Raw genomic sequence first — 14,467 nt, 5'->3', positions numbered from 1 at the left:
GAGTGAGCTCTGAGTGTGGGATTGGTCTCGCCCGCCTCTGATGCAAATAAGGGGGCGTGGCCAGGAATGAGGCATGAGAGTGGGATTGGTTTTGCCAGCCTCTGACGTAAGTAAGGGGGCGTGGCCAATAATGAGCGGGAAATGTGCTCCATTGAGACCAATGGAGGGAAAGATGTTGGCAGCTTAAGCTTCCTAGACTTAGGCCTAGTTCCCAAAGTGGCGAGTTATTTAAATGCAGGCCTGGCAGCCAGCATGGCTCTGGGGCCTGGGTTCAAGTGCCCCCCTTGGGGCAAGTCACACTCTCTCAGCCTCAGTGAAGGTATGGGACTTTGTTCTGGGTAGCATAGAACTGGGCACGAAAGTCAGCAGCAGCCGGGCCACTGTAGTCCCCATCATCCCCAGCGAAGGGAGCAGACGGAAAGAAAGCCAACTCCTTTGAATGTGGGGCTGGAGAAGGGCTTAGGATGCCCCCATGGACAGCCAGGAAGGGAAACAAATGGGCCCTGGAACAGGTCAGACTAGAGCTCTCCTGGAAGCAAAGAGGGGCAGGCAGAGACTATCGTACTTTGGCCACATCACGGGAAGGCATGGGCCCCTAGGAAAAACACTAATGCCAGGGAAGGAAGGAAGGAAGAGAGGAAGGCCACAAACCAGGTGGAGGGAGTCCAAAAGGGGGTCCTTATTGCAGGATCTGGGCAAGAATGCAGTGCAAGATAAGGATCCCTGGAGACGTCTTATCCACTGGGTCGCCATGAAGCATAGAATCATAGAGTTGGAGGAGACCCCAAGGAGGCCTGATCCAGTCCAGCCCCCTTCTGCCATGCAGGAACTCTCAGTCGAAGCATCCCCTGAGACAGATGGCCATCCAGCCTCTGTTTAAAGACCTCCAAGGAAGGAGACTCTATCACCCTCCGAGGGAGTGCATTCCACTGTCGAACAGCCCTTACTCTCAGGAAGTTCCTCCGAATGTTGAGCTGGAATCTCTTTTCCTGCAGTTTGCATCCATTGTTCCGCATTCTAGTCTCTGGAGCAGCAGAAAACAAGCTTGCTCCCTCCTCAATATGACACCCCTTCAAGTATTTAAATAGGGCTATCATATCACCTCTTAACCTTCTCTTCTCCAGGCTAAACATCCCCAGCTCCCTCAGTCGTTCCTCATAGGGCTTCATGGTTTCCAGGCCCTTCACCATTTTAGTTGCCCTCTTTTGGACACATGGCTCCAATTTCTCAATATCCTTTTTGAATTGTGGGGCCCAGAACTGGACGCAATATTCCAGGTGGGGCCTGACCAGAGCAGAATAGAGTGGCACTATTGTAACGTCCTCCTGGCTGGGCTTCCTCTCTCTCACCTCCGTCCTTTAATCTCTGTCCAGCATTCAGCTGCACGCATTATCACTTCCACCCACCGCTCTGACCACATCTCTCCTGTCTTGGCATCCCTTCACTGGCTCCCACTCTCTTTCTGCATTCAGTATAAGCTCCTGCTGTCGACATTCAAAGCCCTCCATGGACTGGCCCCTCCTTACTTATCAGACCTTCTTTCTCCTCACCTTCCCACTCGGGCCCTCCGTTCTGGTAGTCAAGGGTTCCTGTCTCAGCCCAGGATTTCCTCTGCCCCATCCCGGATTCGCCCCTTTTCACTCGCTGCCCCTCACTCCTGGAACCTTCTTCCCCCACAAGCAAGAGCCATCACTTCTTTAACTAGCTTCAAAACGGAGTTGAAAACCATCCTGTTCAGAGAAGCCTTCCCAGGCATTGCATAATTGTCGCTTACTATCTGATGTTCTTTTGTTGCCTGTTTATCGAACCATTTCCTGTATTGCTATGTATTGTATATGTATTATCCTACTTGAGAGTATGTATTTTCCCTGGCTGAAGATTAACCTTCCATTTTGAAGCCAAGCCCTCCCTCCAGTCCATCTGCCTTGGTCCAGGCCTTGGAGACAGAGAGGAACTGCTGGACCTCTTACCCTTTCCCTCCACCACTCCCTTCTCCTTCTGTGTCATGTCTTTTTAGATTGTAAGCCCGAGGGCAGGGAACCGTCTAACTAAAAAGATTGCATGTACAGCGCTGTGTAAATTTACAGTGCTTCATAAATAAAGGTTAATAATAATAATAATAACTATTACTTCCCTTGATCTAGAGACTATACTTCTATTGATGCAGCCTAAAATCGCATTGGCCTTGTTAGCTGCCGCATCGCACTGTTGACTCATGTTCAACTTGTGGTCTACTTGGACTCCCAGATCCTTTTCACATGTTGTCTCCTTAAGCCAGGTGTCTCCTATCCTATATCTGTGCATTTCATTTTTCCGCCCTAAGTGCAGGACCTTACATTTCTCTGTGACTGTTGAAAAGTAATATCCCCACTACAACTGCAAGATTTTAGTCAAGAGAAGGGGATTATGGGAGCACCGTTCAAAATTGCTTGCAGCGGGTGAGTTTTCATCTCTCCAGGGTAATCCGCAACTCCTTTGAAAGAGTTTTCAAAGCCAGGATGACCTTGCTGCTTATTCCTAGCCTCTGCAGAACAAAAGCACTTTTAGTACCAAAAGCAGTTCCTTCCACAGCATCCTCCCGGAAAACGCTTCCCCTTGGTTCTGCACAATGGCATGGGGCTTGGTACTTGCGCTGCAGCGAGGCGAAGGATTTTCAATTCAGGAGGAATTAAAAGCAGACCAGTCTGTGCAAACATGTCTTGCCAAACAACCCTGTTGTGGAATTGTCTCTATTGGAGAAGAAAGGTGTTTGAATTCATGGAGGCCAGTCTCTTTCTCAGAACCAAATACTGCGGGGAGGACAGTTTGTAACACTAAAGGCCCCCTCCAATAAAGTTACTATCATTTAGCAAGATATAAGAACTGCCACTTGCTTTTATGTTCACTTCGCTACCTTTTTTTTACAGGTGTGGAAAATTTTGATGGTTTTTGCTACTTCACTAAGAAAACATTGGAACACAACATTTCATATAAAGAAATGTTTTTTACATCCAAACGTAACTTAGCATTAAATGACGGAATAGTTTCGGTCCTAAAGCTGACAAATGGTCAAATGAAAAGGCCTCACGCTGCTTTACCCCACTGTCAGATGGTAGCTATTAAGATTTGTTTGGTATTGCTAAAGTAGAGATCGGTTTTAGTAGCTACTGGTTCTTATTTTCTCAAAGGGGGAAAATGCCCAAGGTTCCTTTGTCCCTAGAATGCTTTGCTGTAACTTATGCTGTTCTATGTGGGGCACAGATGCTTTGCTGTAACTTATGCTGTTCTATGTGGGGCACAGACAAATAATCCTAACCACACAGCATAGGGCAGCCTAAAGTACTACAAAAGCTCCCTCTCCCTCTCCTTGGATTGTTGTTGTTTATCTATCTATCTAACTATATTGAAATCTTGAAAAAAATAGAGAAGGAAACGTAAGAGCCAACGCCATCGGTTTCTGGAGCTCTGCAACAGCTCTAGTGTGGAAATGAATTTACTTGTTGCTGGTAGTAGCTCAGATGTTTTTGTGGATTGCTGCTAAACTTTATTCTCTTCCTTTGGCTCCTGTTCTTCAAATATCTGTATATTTTATTATTGGCTGCCAAGATGGAGGAGCGAAGATAGGAGGAAGGAACAACAACAGCCTTATAGTGGAGACCATCATAAACACGGAACAATTACTAAGGAAAGTTAAAGAAGAAAGTGCAAAAGCAGGACTACTATTGAGCATAAAGAAAAATAATGACCATGGAGGACTTACATAAATTCAGCCTAGATAACAAGGGCATTGAAACAGTTAAAAGATTTCCCATTCCTTGGATCAAACACTGCAGTTAAGAAATAAGAGAAAGACTCGGAATGGGAAGGGCAGCTATGAAAGAACAAGACAAAATCCTAAAGAGTAAGGTTATGTACGGATGTGAGAGCTGGACAGTGAAGAAAGTGGATAGGAAGAAAAGGAACTCATTTGAGATGTGGTGCTGGAGAAGAGTGCTGAGGATACCAAGGACAGCCAAAAAGACAACGGGTCCTTGAACAGACCAAACCTTTACTTTCCCTGGAAACCAAGATGACTAAATTGGAGCTGCTGTACTTTGACCACATCATAAGAAGACATGAATCATTAGAAAAGGCAATAATGCTAAAAAAGGTAGAAGGCAGCAGTTTGGAAAGAAGACTGCAGATCAGATGGTTAGACTCGGTCAGATAGATCATGGGCCTCGGAGGACCTGAGCAGAGCAGTTGAAAATAGAGGGTTTTGGAGATGTCTCGATCACAGGATCACCACGAGTCAAGGCTGACTCAACAACAGTTATCAACAAACCATGTGAAGAGAATGGAAGAGGCAGAATTGGGATGCAAATGTGGTTTTTAATATTAAAATAAATGTAATATCACATTTACTTCTTTGTATGTTTATCTCTCCCCTTTCTGCCAGCATGGATTCAACCATGTAAAAGCACAGTATGTTGGGCGCATTCTGGAATGCCAGAGCAGGGTCCCTTCTGGATGTGCTATAGCAGGTGGATCTTGAACCAGCCAATAAAGCAGTGGTCTCTACCTTCCTAATGCTGTGACCCTTTAATACAGTTCCTCATGTTGTGGTGACCACCAACCATGTCTTGGTTCCTAAGACCATCAGAAATATGTGTTTTCCAATGGGTGACCCCTGTGAAAGAGTCATTTGACCCCCCCCCCCCCCGGGGCTGCGACCCATGGGTTGAGAACCGCTGCAATAAAGGCACTTACTTGCAACCAAATATTACCATTGATCAAAGGGGACCCTCCCAAGAGAAGCACATCAGATGCTTGGCATTCGCAAGGAGGACCACTTTATTGATTATAACAAAGATTTTATAACTTCGTATAGGTATGAGGTCATGGGAATCAGCCATGCATGAGCAAAAACAAGTCAGTTGACAATTAAAATGGATACAAACAGCATTCTGGTCAGCCAAAAGAGTTCAGGTCTACAGTCAAAAAATGTTGCACCCCAAAAACAATGAGGGTTTGTAAAACTAGCTGAGCTAGGAGGTTTTTGCAACATTTAGGTAGAGCGGATTCTTTATCACAGTTGCTTTCTTTTTAGCACACTGCTGTTGTTTTAGCCAAGAAGTCAAACAAATGGGTGCTAGAACGGATCAACCCAGAAATCTCTCTGGAAGCCAAGATGACTAGACTAAGGCCATCATACTTGGCCACATCATGAGGAGGCAAGACTCATTGGAGAAAAACAGTAATGCTAGGAAAGGTGGAGGGAAGCAGAAAGAGAGGAAGGCTGCAGGATAGATGGATGGACTCTATAAAATAGGTCACATGTAAGAATTTGCAAGAACTGAACAGAGCAATGGAGAACCGGGATTCTTGGAGATATTTCATCTACAGCAGTGATGGCGAACCTATGGTCGCCATGGGTCGAGATCGACTCGAGGGTGAGTAATTGTTTTGGGGTTATGGATAAAGGAGGATAAAGGGTGCAATATGGCGTTACAGTAGCTCTGTGGATTCTTGTTAGTTCTGTGGGTCTACTCTACAAATCAATGGTAAACAGGGTTACTCAAGCTACATCTCAATTCAGGTTCCAGGTTACCTGTCCAGGCTTCTGAATTTTGACCACAGCCCAACATGGGGAAAAAATCTTCTTAAATTTGGTTCTTCCCCACAGCCTTCGAATACAACCAAAAAAGCTATTAAGAGGGAAGTTAATACACAATGAAACCACACTTCTGTTTAAAGAACACACATTAAAAGCAGTTTTAAAAACATATTTAAAGCATAATGAAATGGAAACACAGTAATTTTGTTGCATGTCTTCAAGTTGTTTCTGACTGACCCCAAAGCAACCATATCACAAGGTTTTCTGGGGCTGAGATGGTGTGATTTGCCCAGAGTCCTAGTCCTATGCTCAGACCACTACACATGCTCGCTGTCATAATAATCCCCATTAAAAGCTCATTCTGCTGTAATGTATTAATTCCTGCATAAATAGAAAGGTCTTTACCAGCAGAAGGACAAGAATTCCACAATTTGGGAACAGCACAAGGAAGCACACATTTTATGACTAGGGTTGCTAGTTCAGGATCATCTCAGGTTGTCAGATTTCATACAATCATAGCGTTGGAAGAGACTACAAGGGCCATCCAGTCCAACCCCCTGTCATGCGGGAACTCTCAATCAAAGATTTCCAGGTTAAAACCTTAGACCTAGGTGCAGCTGCAGATGATGTCAAGCGTTATGCTCTAAATAGTAACCACAGTCGCTCACAGCTTGTCATTCAAATGCTATGAAGCACAATTTTAACAAGATAAAAGTCTTTGGCTGGTATGTATCCCATGACATCTATCCTACAGCGCACCTTTTCATTGAGAGGCAAAGCCCATCCATAGGCTCTCAGTCTTGCTGCTGTTCAATCACTGCCTTGGTGCAATAGGTCCCTTCCACTGAAATTCTGCTTTTCAGGCAGTTATGTGATGTGAATGGCCATGATTCTGCTTTCCTTTCCTTTCTCTCCCTTGCAGCCATTGCAAAAGCTATTTAGGGAGAAGAGATAAGGAATATTTAATTTAGTCCTACTAGCTTCTAGTAGAAGGTGGATAAAGAGCAGAATGGAAGGTGAGCCCTGGACCCAGCATGACTGAGAGGGAAGGAGGAAGCTCAGTAAATACATTGCCCAACACCAATCGGTCTTTGCAAGCGGCAGAAACAATACCTTAAGCCTTGGAAATTGTATGAAGCTATTGCTTTCCTAGCTGAGCTGGAGGTTTGCATCCCGGCCTTTCCTCGTGCCCAGAGATGAGCCCCACAAAATTAGAGAATTTGCCAGAAACAAAATAAAAATCTCTTGCCTCAACCTGAGGATAATGGAGCAGAGGACAGAATAGGGGTATTTCAGCACAGAATAAGTAAAGAGATAGTAGAGGAACACCTTGTTAATCTAAATGAATTTAAGTCTCCAGGACCAGATGAACTCCATCCAAGGGTATTAAAAGAACTGGCAAAAGTAATATCGGAGCCATTGGCAATCATATTTGAAAACTCCTGGAGAACAGGAGAGATCCCAGCCGACTGGCGAAGGGCAAACGTTGTCCCCATCTTCAAAAAGGGGAAAAAAGAGGATCCCAACAATTATCGTCCAGTTAGTCTGACATCAGTTCTAGGAAAGATTCTGGAGCAGATCATTAAACAGAGAGTCTGTGAACATCTAGAAGGCAATGCCATAATCACAAAAAGTCAACATGGGTTTCAGAGAAACAAGTCATGCCAGACAAACCTAATCTCTTTCTTTGACAAAATTACCAGCTTGGTAGATGAAGGGAATGCTGTGGATATAGTATATATTGATTTCAGTAAGGCCTTTGACAAGGTTTCCCATGACATTCTTGCAAACAAGCTTGTAAAATGTGGGCTAGACAAAGGAACTGTTAAATGGATCTGTAATTGGTTGACCGGCCGAACCCAAAGGGTGCTCAACAATGGCTCCTTTTCATCCTGGAGAGAAGTGACCAGTGGGGTCCCACAGGGCTCTGTCCTGGGCCCAGTGCTATTCAACATCTTTATCAATGACCTGGATGACAGAATTGGGAGCATACTTATCAAATTTGCAGATGACACCAAATTAGGGGGAATAGCTAATACCCCAGAGGACAGGATCAAGATTCAAAATGACCTGAATAGACTAGAAAGCTGGGCCAAAGCTAACAAAATGAAATTCAACACAGAGAAATGTAAGGTATTGCACTTAGGACGGAAAAATAAAATGCACAGATATAGGATGGGTGACACCTGGCTGAATGAAACTACGTGCGAAAGGGATCTAGGAGTCCAAGTAGACCACAAGTTGAACATGAGTGAACAGTGTGATGCGGCAGCTAAAAAGGCCAATGCTATTTTAGGCTGCATCAATAGAAGTATAGTGTCTAGATCAAGAGAAGTAATAGTGCCACTGTATTCTGCTCTGGTCAGGCCCCACCTAGAATATTGTGTCCAGTTCTGGGCGCCACAATTCAGAAAGGACATTGAGAAACTGGAGCGTGTCCAAAGGAGAGCGACAAAAATGGTGAAGGGTCTGGAAACCATGCCCTATGAGGAACGACTCAGGGAGCTGGGGATGTTTAGCCTGGAGAAAAGAAGGTTAAGAGGTGATATGATAGCCCTGTTTAAATATTTGAAAGGATGTCATATTGAGGAGGGAGCAAGCTTGTTTTCTGCTGCTCCAGAGAACAGGACCCGGAACAATGGATGCAAGCTACAGGAAAAGAGATTCCACCTGAACATTAGGAGGAACTTCCTGAGAGTAAGGGCTGGTCGACAGTGGAATGCACTCCCTCGGAGGGTGATAGAGTCTCCTTCCTTGGAGGTCTTTAAACAGAGGCTGGATGGCCATCTGTCAGGGATGCTTTGATTTGGATTTCCTGCATGGCAGGGGGTTGGACTGGATGGCCCTAGTGGTCTCTTCCAACTCTACGATTCTATGATTCTATGATTCTATGATTCTATGCCTGGAGATAAGTTGTGAAAACTAGAGTCTGAGAGCCCTGAAATATGGACACCCTAGTTATGACATTCGTATGCAGCAAATAAATGCCAAACTGTGTGTGTGTATCAAAAACATGCTTTGGGTATGTGTGGCAACTTCAACAAAAACTGAGTGGAGAGGATGAAATATGGACTGAAAATACAGCCTTCTTGTTAATCTTTATCACACAAATTCCGTTGAAGAGCTTTGATGAAACAATTGTCGCAGGAAGATCTCCCACTCGTTATTTTCTTCAATTTCAGGTTCCGCAGAAGCATAAGAGATGGAAGAGTCTCATTTGTTACTTAATAGGTTTTAGAGCAAGAAGAGAATGTTAATGAAGGAAAGTAATTCTTATTTCTTGCAGCCTGAGCAAATAAATCAAGGATAAAAGACAGATGCGGGACAGAAATATTATTCACAACTGACTAAAAGCTTGGAGGAAGTAAAAAGAATGGCTAACATCTATTCTTTACAGCAGTTACATCCTCAAATGAAAAGTGCATAGCTTGAGTAAGCCTCCATGCAGCTTCCCAGATTTCCTCCCATTTTATTTAGGACCAGTATAGAAATGTATAGTGTCTTTGGCTTCATCTGAACTGCAGAAATAATACAGGTTGAGGCCACTTTAACTGCCATGGTTCAGTGCTATGGAATGCTGGGATTTGTAGTGTTGTGAGACATTTAGCTTTCTCACCAAAGAGCTCTGGTCTCACAACAAACTACATTTACTAGATTTCCATAGCCCTTAGAATCATAGCATCTGAAGGCACCACAAAGGCCATCTAGTGCCACCACCTGCCATGAAGGAATACACTGTCCTGCTCTTAACTGCAAACAGGATTCAGAGGTCTGAGTCCATAAGCCACTGTCAGTCAGAAGCCAAGAGCCAGTAAGAGAAGCAAGAGATACAGCTGGCCTCCTGTATCCATAGATTCAGCATCCATTTGGAAATATTCCAAAATAAAATTTCCAAAAGGCAAATCGTGATGTTGCCGTTTCATATAAGGCACACCTTTTACTGCAGTATTGTGTCTGATGGAACCTGGCCATTCACAGATTTCTGTATCCACGGGGGTCCTGGAACCAAAATCCAGTGGCTACCAACTAGACCCCACTGTATCTGCTGTCAGTCAAGGGTCAAGAAAGCCGTAAATCAGAGATAGGGTGGCAGCATCTGAGGAAGCAGGGTCACGTCTACAAAAACTCATGCTGCCAGCTTTTTTTCTTGCAGTTAGTCTCAGAGGTGCCACAGAATCCCTTTGCATACTGATTTTCCAGACTAACATGGCAATGTCTTTGAATTCTACCCCAATTGTAAGTCTGGTTTGGCTTCCACTGAAGATGAACTCTTAAAGGCAGGCATGACATACACAACTAAAGCATTCCTGAAAGATATACATCCAGCTTCTGGTGCAGCTCTTACAGTAAAGACGTTCTTCCTAATGTTTAGGGTCTCCAGAAGTCAACAGGCAACTTGACGATATCTCTCACACACTCACACTCACATACACACACACCCCTTAACTTGGAAATGAACCCACGGGTTCATTGTGTTTTAGTCTCTGGAGCAGTAAAAAACAAGCTCCTTCAATCATGATATTGCCTGAGATATTTCAAGATGGCTATCATGTCATCTCTCACTCTTCTCTCCTCCAAGCTAAACATACCCAGTTCCTTAAACTATTCTTCATAGGGCTTGGGGCTTTCCAGACCTTTCCTGAGTTTGGTCATCCTCCTCTGGACATGCTCCAGCTTCCCAACATCTTTCTTGAATTGTGGTGCCTGGAAATGGACACAATATTCCAGGTGAGGTCTGACCAAAGCGGAGTAAAGTGGCGGTATACACTTCCCACAGTGTAGTGGTTGGTGGTTTGAGTGTTAGACTCCAGGAAACCAGGATTCAAAGCTTCACTCAGCCATTGAAACCCACTGGATGATATTAGGCAAGTGGCATACTCTCAGCCTCAAAGGAAAGCAGTGACAAACCTCCTCTGAAGAAATCTTGCCAGGAAAACTCTGTGATAGATTTGCTTTAGGAACTAAATTCTCTAATGGTTAGGCCTAAATACCCTAAAGGCACCAGATCCCATCAGATATGGGAAGCTAGCTGAGAAGTCCTAATAGCCCTTCCTAAAACGGCAAATCCAAGGATTCCATAGGATGGAACCATGGCAGTTAAAGTGGGATCAGTTAAAGCGGAACTGTGTAGTAAACTGTACAAATAAATTAATATCCACTATAGTTGTGCTTTGCCCTGTTACTATGGCTCTCTGTACTGAAGTTGTGCTATTTCTACTTCCTTCAGAGGTGCAAACACTTAACTGATGTATATGCCATTACGTTGGCTGCAGCTAATAGCAACCCTATGAATTGGAGACCTCCAAGAGCCCAGCTCATCCACTGTCCTGCTCAGGTCTTGCAGATGTGGGACAACAGCTGTGGCTTCCTTGATGGAGTCAATCCACCTGTGCTGTGGTCTCCCTCTTTTCCTACTGCCTTCCACATTCCGGAGCATTATCATCTTTTCCAGTGAGTCAGGTCATCTCATGATATGCCCAAACTACAATCACCTGTTTATTCATTTGAGCACCAAGTGAGAGTCTAAGCTTGGCCATACCTGTTGATTTGTATTTTGGCAGTTCATGGTATCCATAGCACTGTGTTCCAGCACCAAATTTAAAATGAACTGATTTTGTTCCTGTCACTGTCCAGCTTTCCTAACCATACAGAGAAACCAGAAATACAAAGGCATAGAAAATCCTGTCATTGGTATTTAATGCTATGTGTTTACATGTGGCAGTCTTTTCTAGTTCCTTTATGACTTCCCTTCCGACTCTTAATCTTTGGATTTCTGGGCTACAGTCAGTGTTTTAGTCAATGGCTGAAGCCAAGGCATAGGATCTGTTTCACTGTTTCAGTGTCTTTATTAGGCTGCATCTACACTTCAGAAATAATTCCGTTTGACACCACTTTAACTGCCATGACTCAATGCTATTGAATTCTGTGAATTTTAGTTTGTTGTGACACTAGAGCTCTTTGACAAAGAAGGTTAAATGTCTCACAAAACTTCAATTTGCAGAATTCCATAGCAAGTGCTGCCAGACTGGATTATTTCTGCAGTGTGGACACAGCCTTACACTCTCTGAAGCAAAAATACATAATTGGGGGGGTGGACAATATGGCATTTCAAACTGATTTCAGTTTGGATTAAAACAGGTGTGTTGGGGTCAAACTGGGGAAGGGATACTACTACATGGATACAGTTTGGAGAGCCTTCATGTAGATTCAGCCTCTGTCAGCAGGTGGTGATGTTGTTTCATTTGTTTATTTAAAAATGCCAACTTGATTTACAAAATAGTAGCTGGAATGTCTTCCTTCTAGCATGCTGTTATGTGCCTTCAAGTCATTTCCAAATTATGGCATTTATCACAGGGTTTTCCTGGGCTGAGAATGTGCGACTTGCCCAAGGCCATGCAGACGCAGTGGGTTTCCCATCAAATCAAGACTCCAGAGTCGTAGTCCAATGCTCAAACCATCACATCACATAGAATCATAGAGTTGAAAGAGACCGCAAGGGCCATCCAGTCCAATCCCCTGCCATGCAGGAAAGCCAGATCAAAGCATCCCCGACAAATGGCCATCCAGCCTCCATTTGAAGACCTCCAAGGAGGGAGACTCCACTACACTCCGAGGGAGTGTGTTCCACTATCGAACAGCCCTTACTGTCAGGACGTTCCTCCTAATGTTGAGCTGGAATCTCTTTTCCTGGAGCTTGCATCCATTGCTCCGGGTCCTAGTCTCTGGAGCAGCAGAAAACAAGCTTGCTCCCTCCTCAATATGACATCCCTTCAAATATTTCACACCAACTCTCTGTTCCTAGTGTGGAGATAGGAAAAGCTCAGCTGGCTAAAAGTGTGGAAGCCAGGATGTTGTTAAAGACACAAGAGTATAAGCATTAAAAACAAGTCTTACATGTCATAGCATATCAGTAGGCAAAGGGATCTTGCAGCAATGTGAAGTCAAAGGCTTTCAGGGCCGGCATCCACCCACCTGGAAAAAATGTGTGTGTGTGTGTGTGTGTGTGTGTGTGTGTGTGTGTACTGTGTGACCCTGGGATGCACAGGGTGTCAGGATACACAGGGAAGCCATTGAAATCCACAAACATCTGGATAATTTCAACTGGAAAGAAGAAATCCTTAAAGTGAACAAAATTTGGCTACCAGGCCTGAAAGATAGCAAAGTAAAGACTCAACAAATGCAAATGGGAAACCATTCAGAGTCAGGGGCTTTCCCAGCAGATAATGATCCCCAATTAGCAGACATTAATCCTCATTTGCATTAGCCTCCCAGCCTGAGGCCGGCCAGCAGCACAAAACAAGACACATGCAAATCACTCCTGCATTCCCAGGCTCACACAGTGTGTGTGTATGTATGTATGTATGTATGTATATACACACACCCAACCTTTTTCCAGGCAAGCATTCTCTGAAGATGCCAGCCACAGATGCTGGGGAAACGTCAGGAAGAAAATCTTCTAGAACATAGCCACAGAGACCGAAAAACCCACCAAACCCCCCCCCCCCCCCGATCTTTTAGCACCTTTTGAAACCAACTGTGTGAAAGAAGTTGTAGCATGAGCTTTCATCGACTTGCACTGCAGAAATAATGCAGTTTGACACTGCTTTAACTGCCATGACTCAATGCTAGGGAATTCTTAGATTTGTAGTTTTGTGGGATATTCAGCCTTCTCTGTCAGAGAGCGCTGGAGCCAAAAACAAACTACAAATCCCAGAATTTCATAGCATTAGCAGTTAAAGTGGTGTTAAATTGCCTTATTTCTGCAGTGCAGATTAGACATCAGAGACATATAGCATACTGTGTTTAGGATCAGATACCAAGAGCTGATCTATAATGGAATACACCATCTCAAGGTGAGAGATTTTGAAAGACAGGTTGGATTGCCATTTTATGTTTGGGCCATGGCTGTATCCACACTGCATAAATAGTCCATTTTGAATTGACACCACTTTAACTGCCATAGCTCAGTGTTACTGTTACCCATGCTGCTCCATATAAATTTTGGTATAAATGATAACCCTTAATGACCCCTAGATGAACTCTAATAGCCTGTCCACCATTGGCAGCAAGGCATGAGGACATGTACACACACCCCTGAGGGGCACCCACATCATCATATCTAGGGAGTCGCATAAGAGGATTATCATAGGACCAGGAAGAGCAAATGTTTGCCTTGCCTGAGGCTCTTGCCCCCTCCCAGGGTCTGTTGTCCCAGCAGCTCAAGACCACTAAGACAATCAGACAGGGACATCCAGGTGAAAAGCAAGTCATTAAACACCTTTGTCCTCACCATCAAGCACCTTTGCCAGAAGCAAGATTTTGCCTATAAATACTCCCAGGTTTGCTTGTTCACTGGGCCAGTCTGGATTTCAGGGGGAAGCTCTGTCCCCTTGAACCCTGACCTGGCTCCTGGCTCCTGGCCAGTCATTCCATGGCTGAGCCTGCCATCCTCATCATATTCCATTTGGATTCCTGGAGGGAGTCTACATTCTGGTACGTATCACCCCAGTGATGCCTAAAATCCTATTCCATGCGAACCTATGCTTTTCCTGAGCCTTGTATGTGTGTGTATGCTAGTGAATCGTATGTGTTTTTCCCCTTATAAATAAATTGGTTATTAATTCTAGAAATCCATCTCAGCTTTATTTATTGGGATCCCCTGGTCTACTCCGTATACATATCGGGAGATGATTCTGCAAGCGCCATTGTAGCAAGCCCTCCTCTTGCAATATTTGAGCTACTAACAATAATAATAAAATTCCCCTAAACGGACCCTTGGCTACATTACGGAATTCTGGGAACTGTAGTTTTGTGAGATACTTATCTGTCAGAGAGCTCTGGTGCCTCAACAAACTACAGTTCCCAGGTAGAAGGACCACCCTCAAGCAGCTT

Source organism: Sceloporus occidentalis, unplaced genomic scaffold, assembly GCF_023333645.1.
Source record: "Sceloporus occidentalis isolate IW3139 unplaced genomic scaffold, rSceOcc1.0.p SCAF_3, whole genome shotgun sequence".
In the NCBI taxonomy this organism is placed as follows: Eukaryota; Metazoa; Chordata; class Lepidosauria; order Squamata; family Phrynosomatidae; genus Sceloporus; species Sceloporus occidentalis.
The sequence above is the reverse complement of the archived record's forward strand: the minus strand, read 5'-3'. Positions refer to the sequence as shown.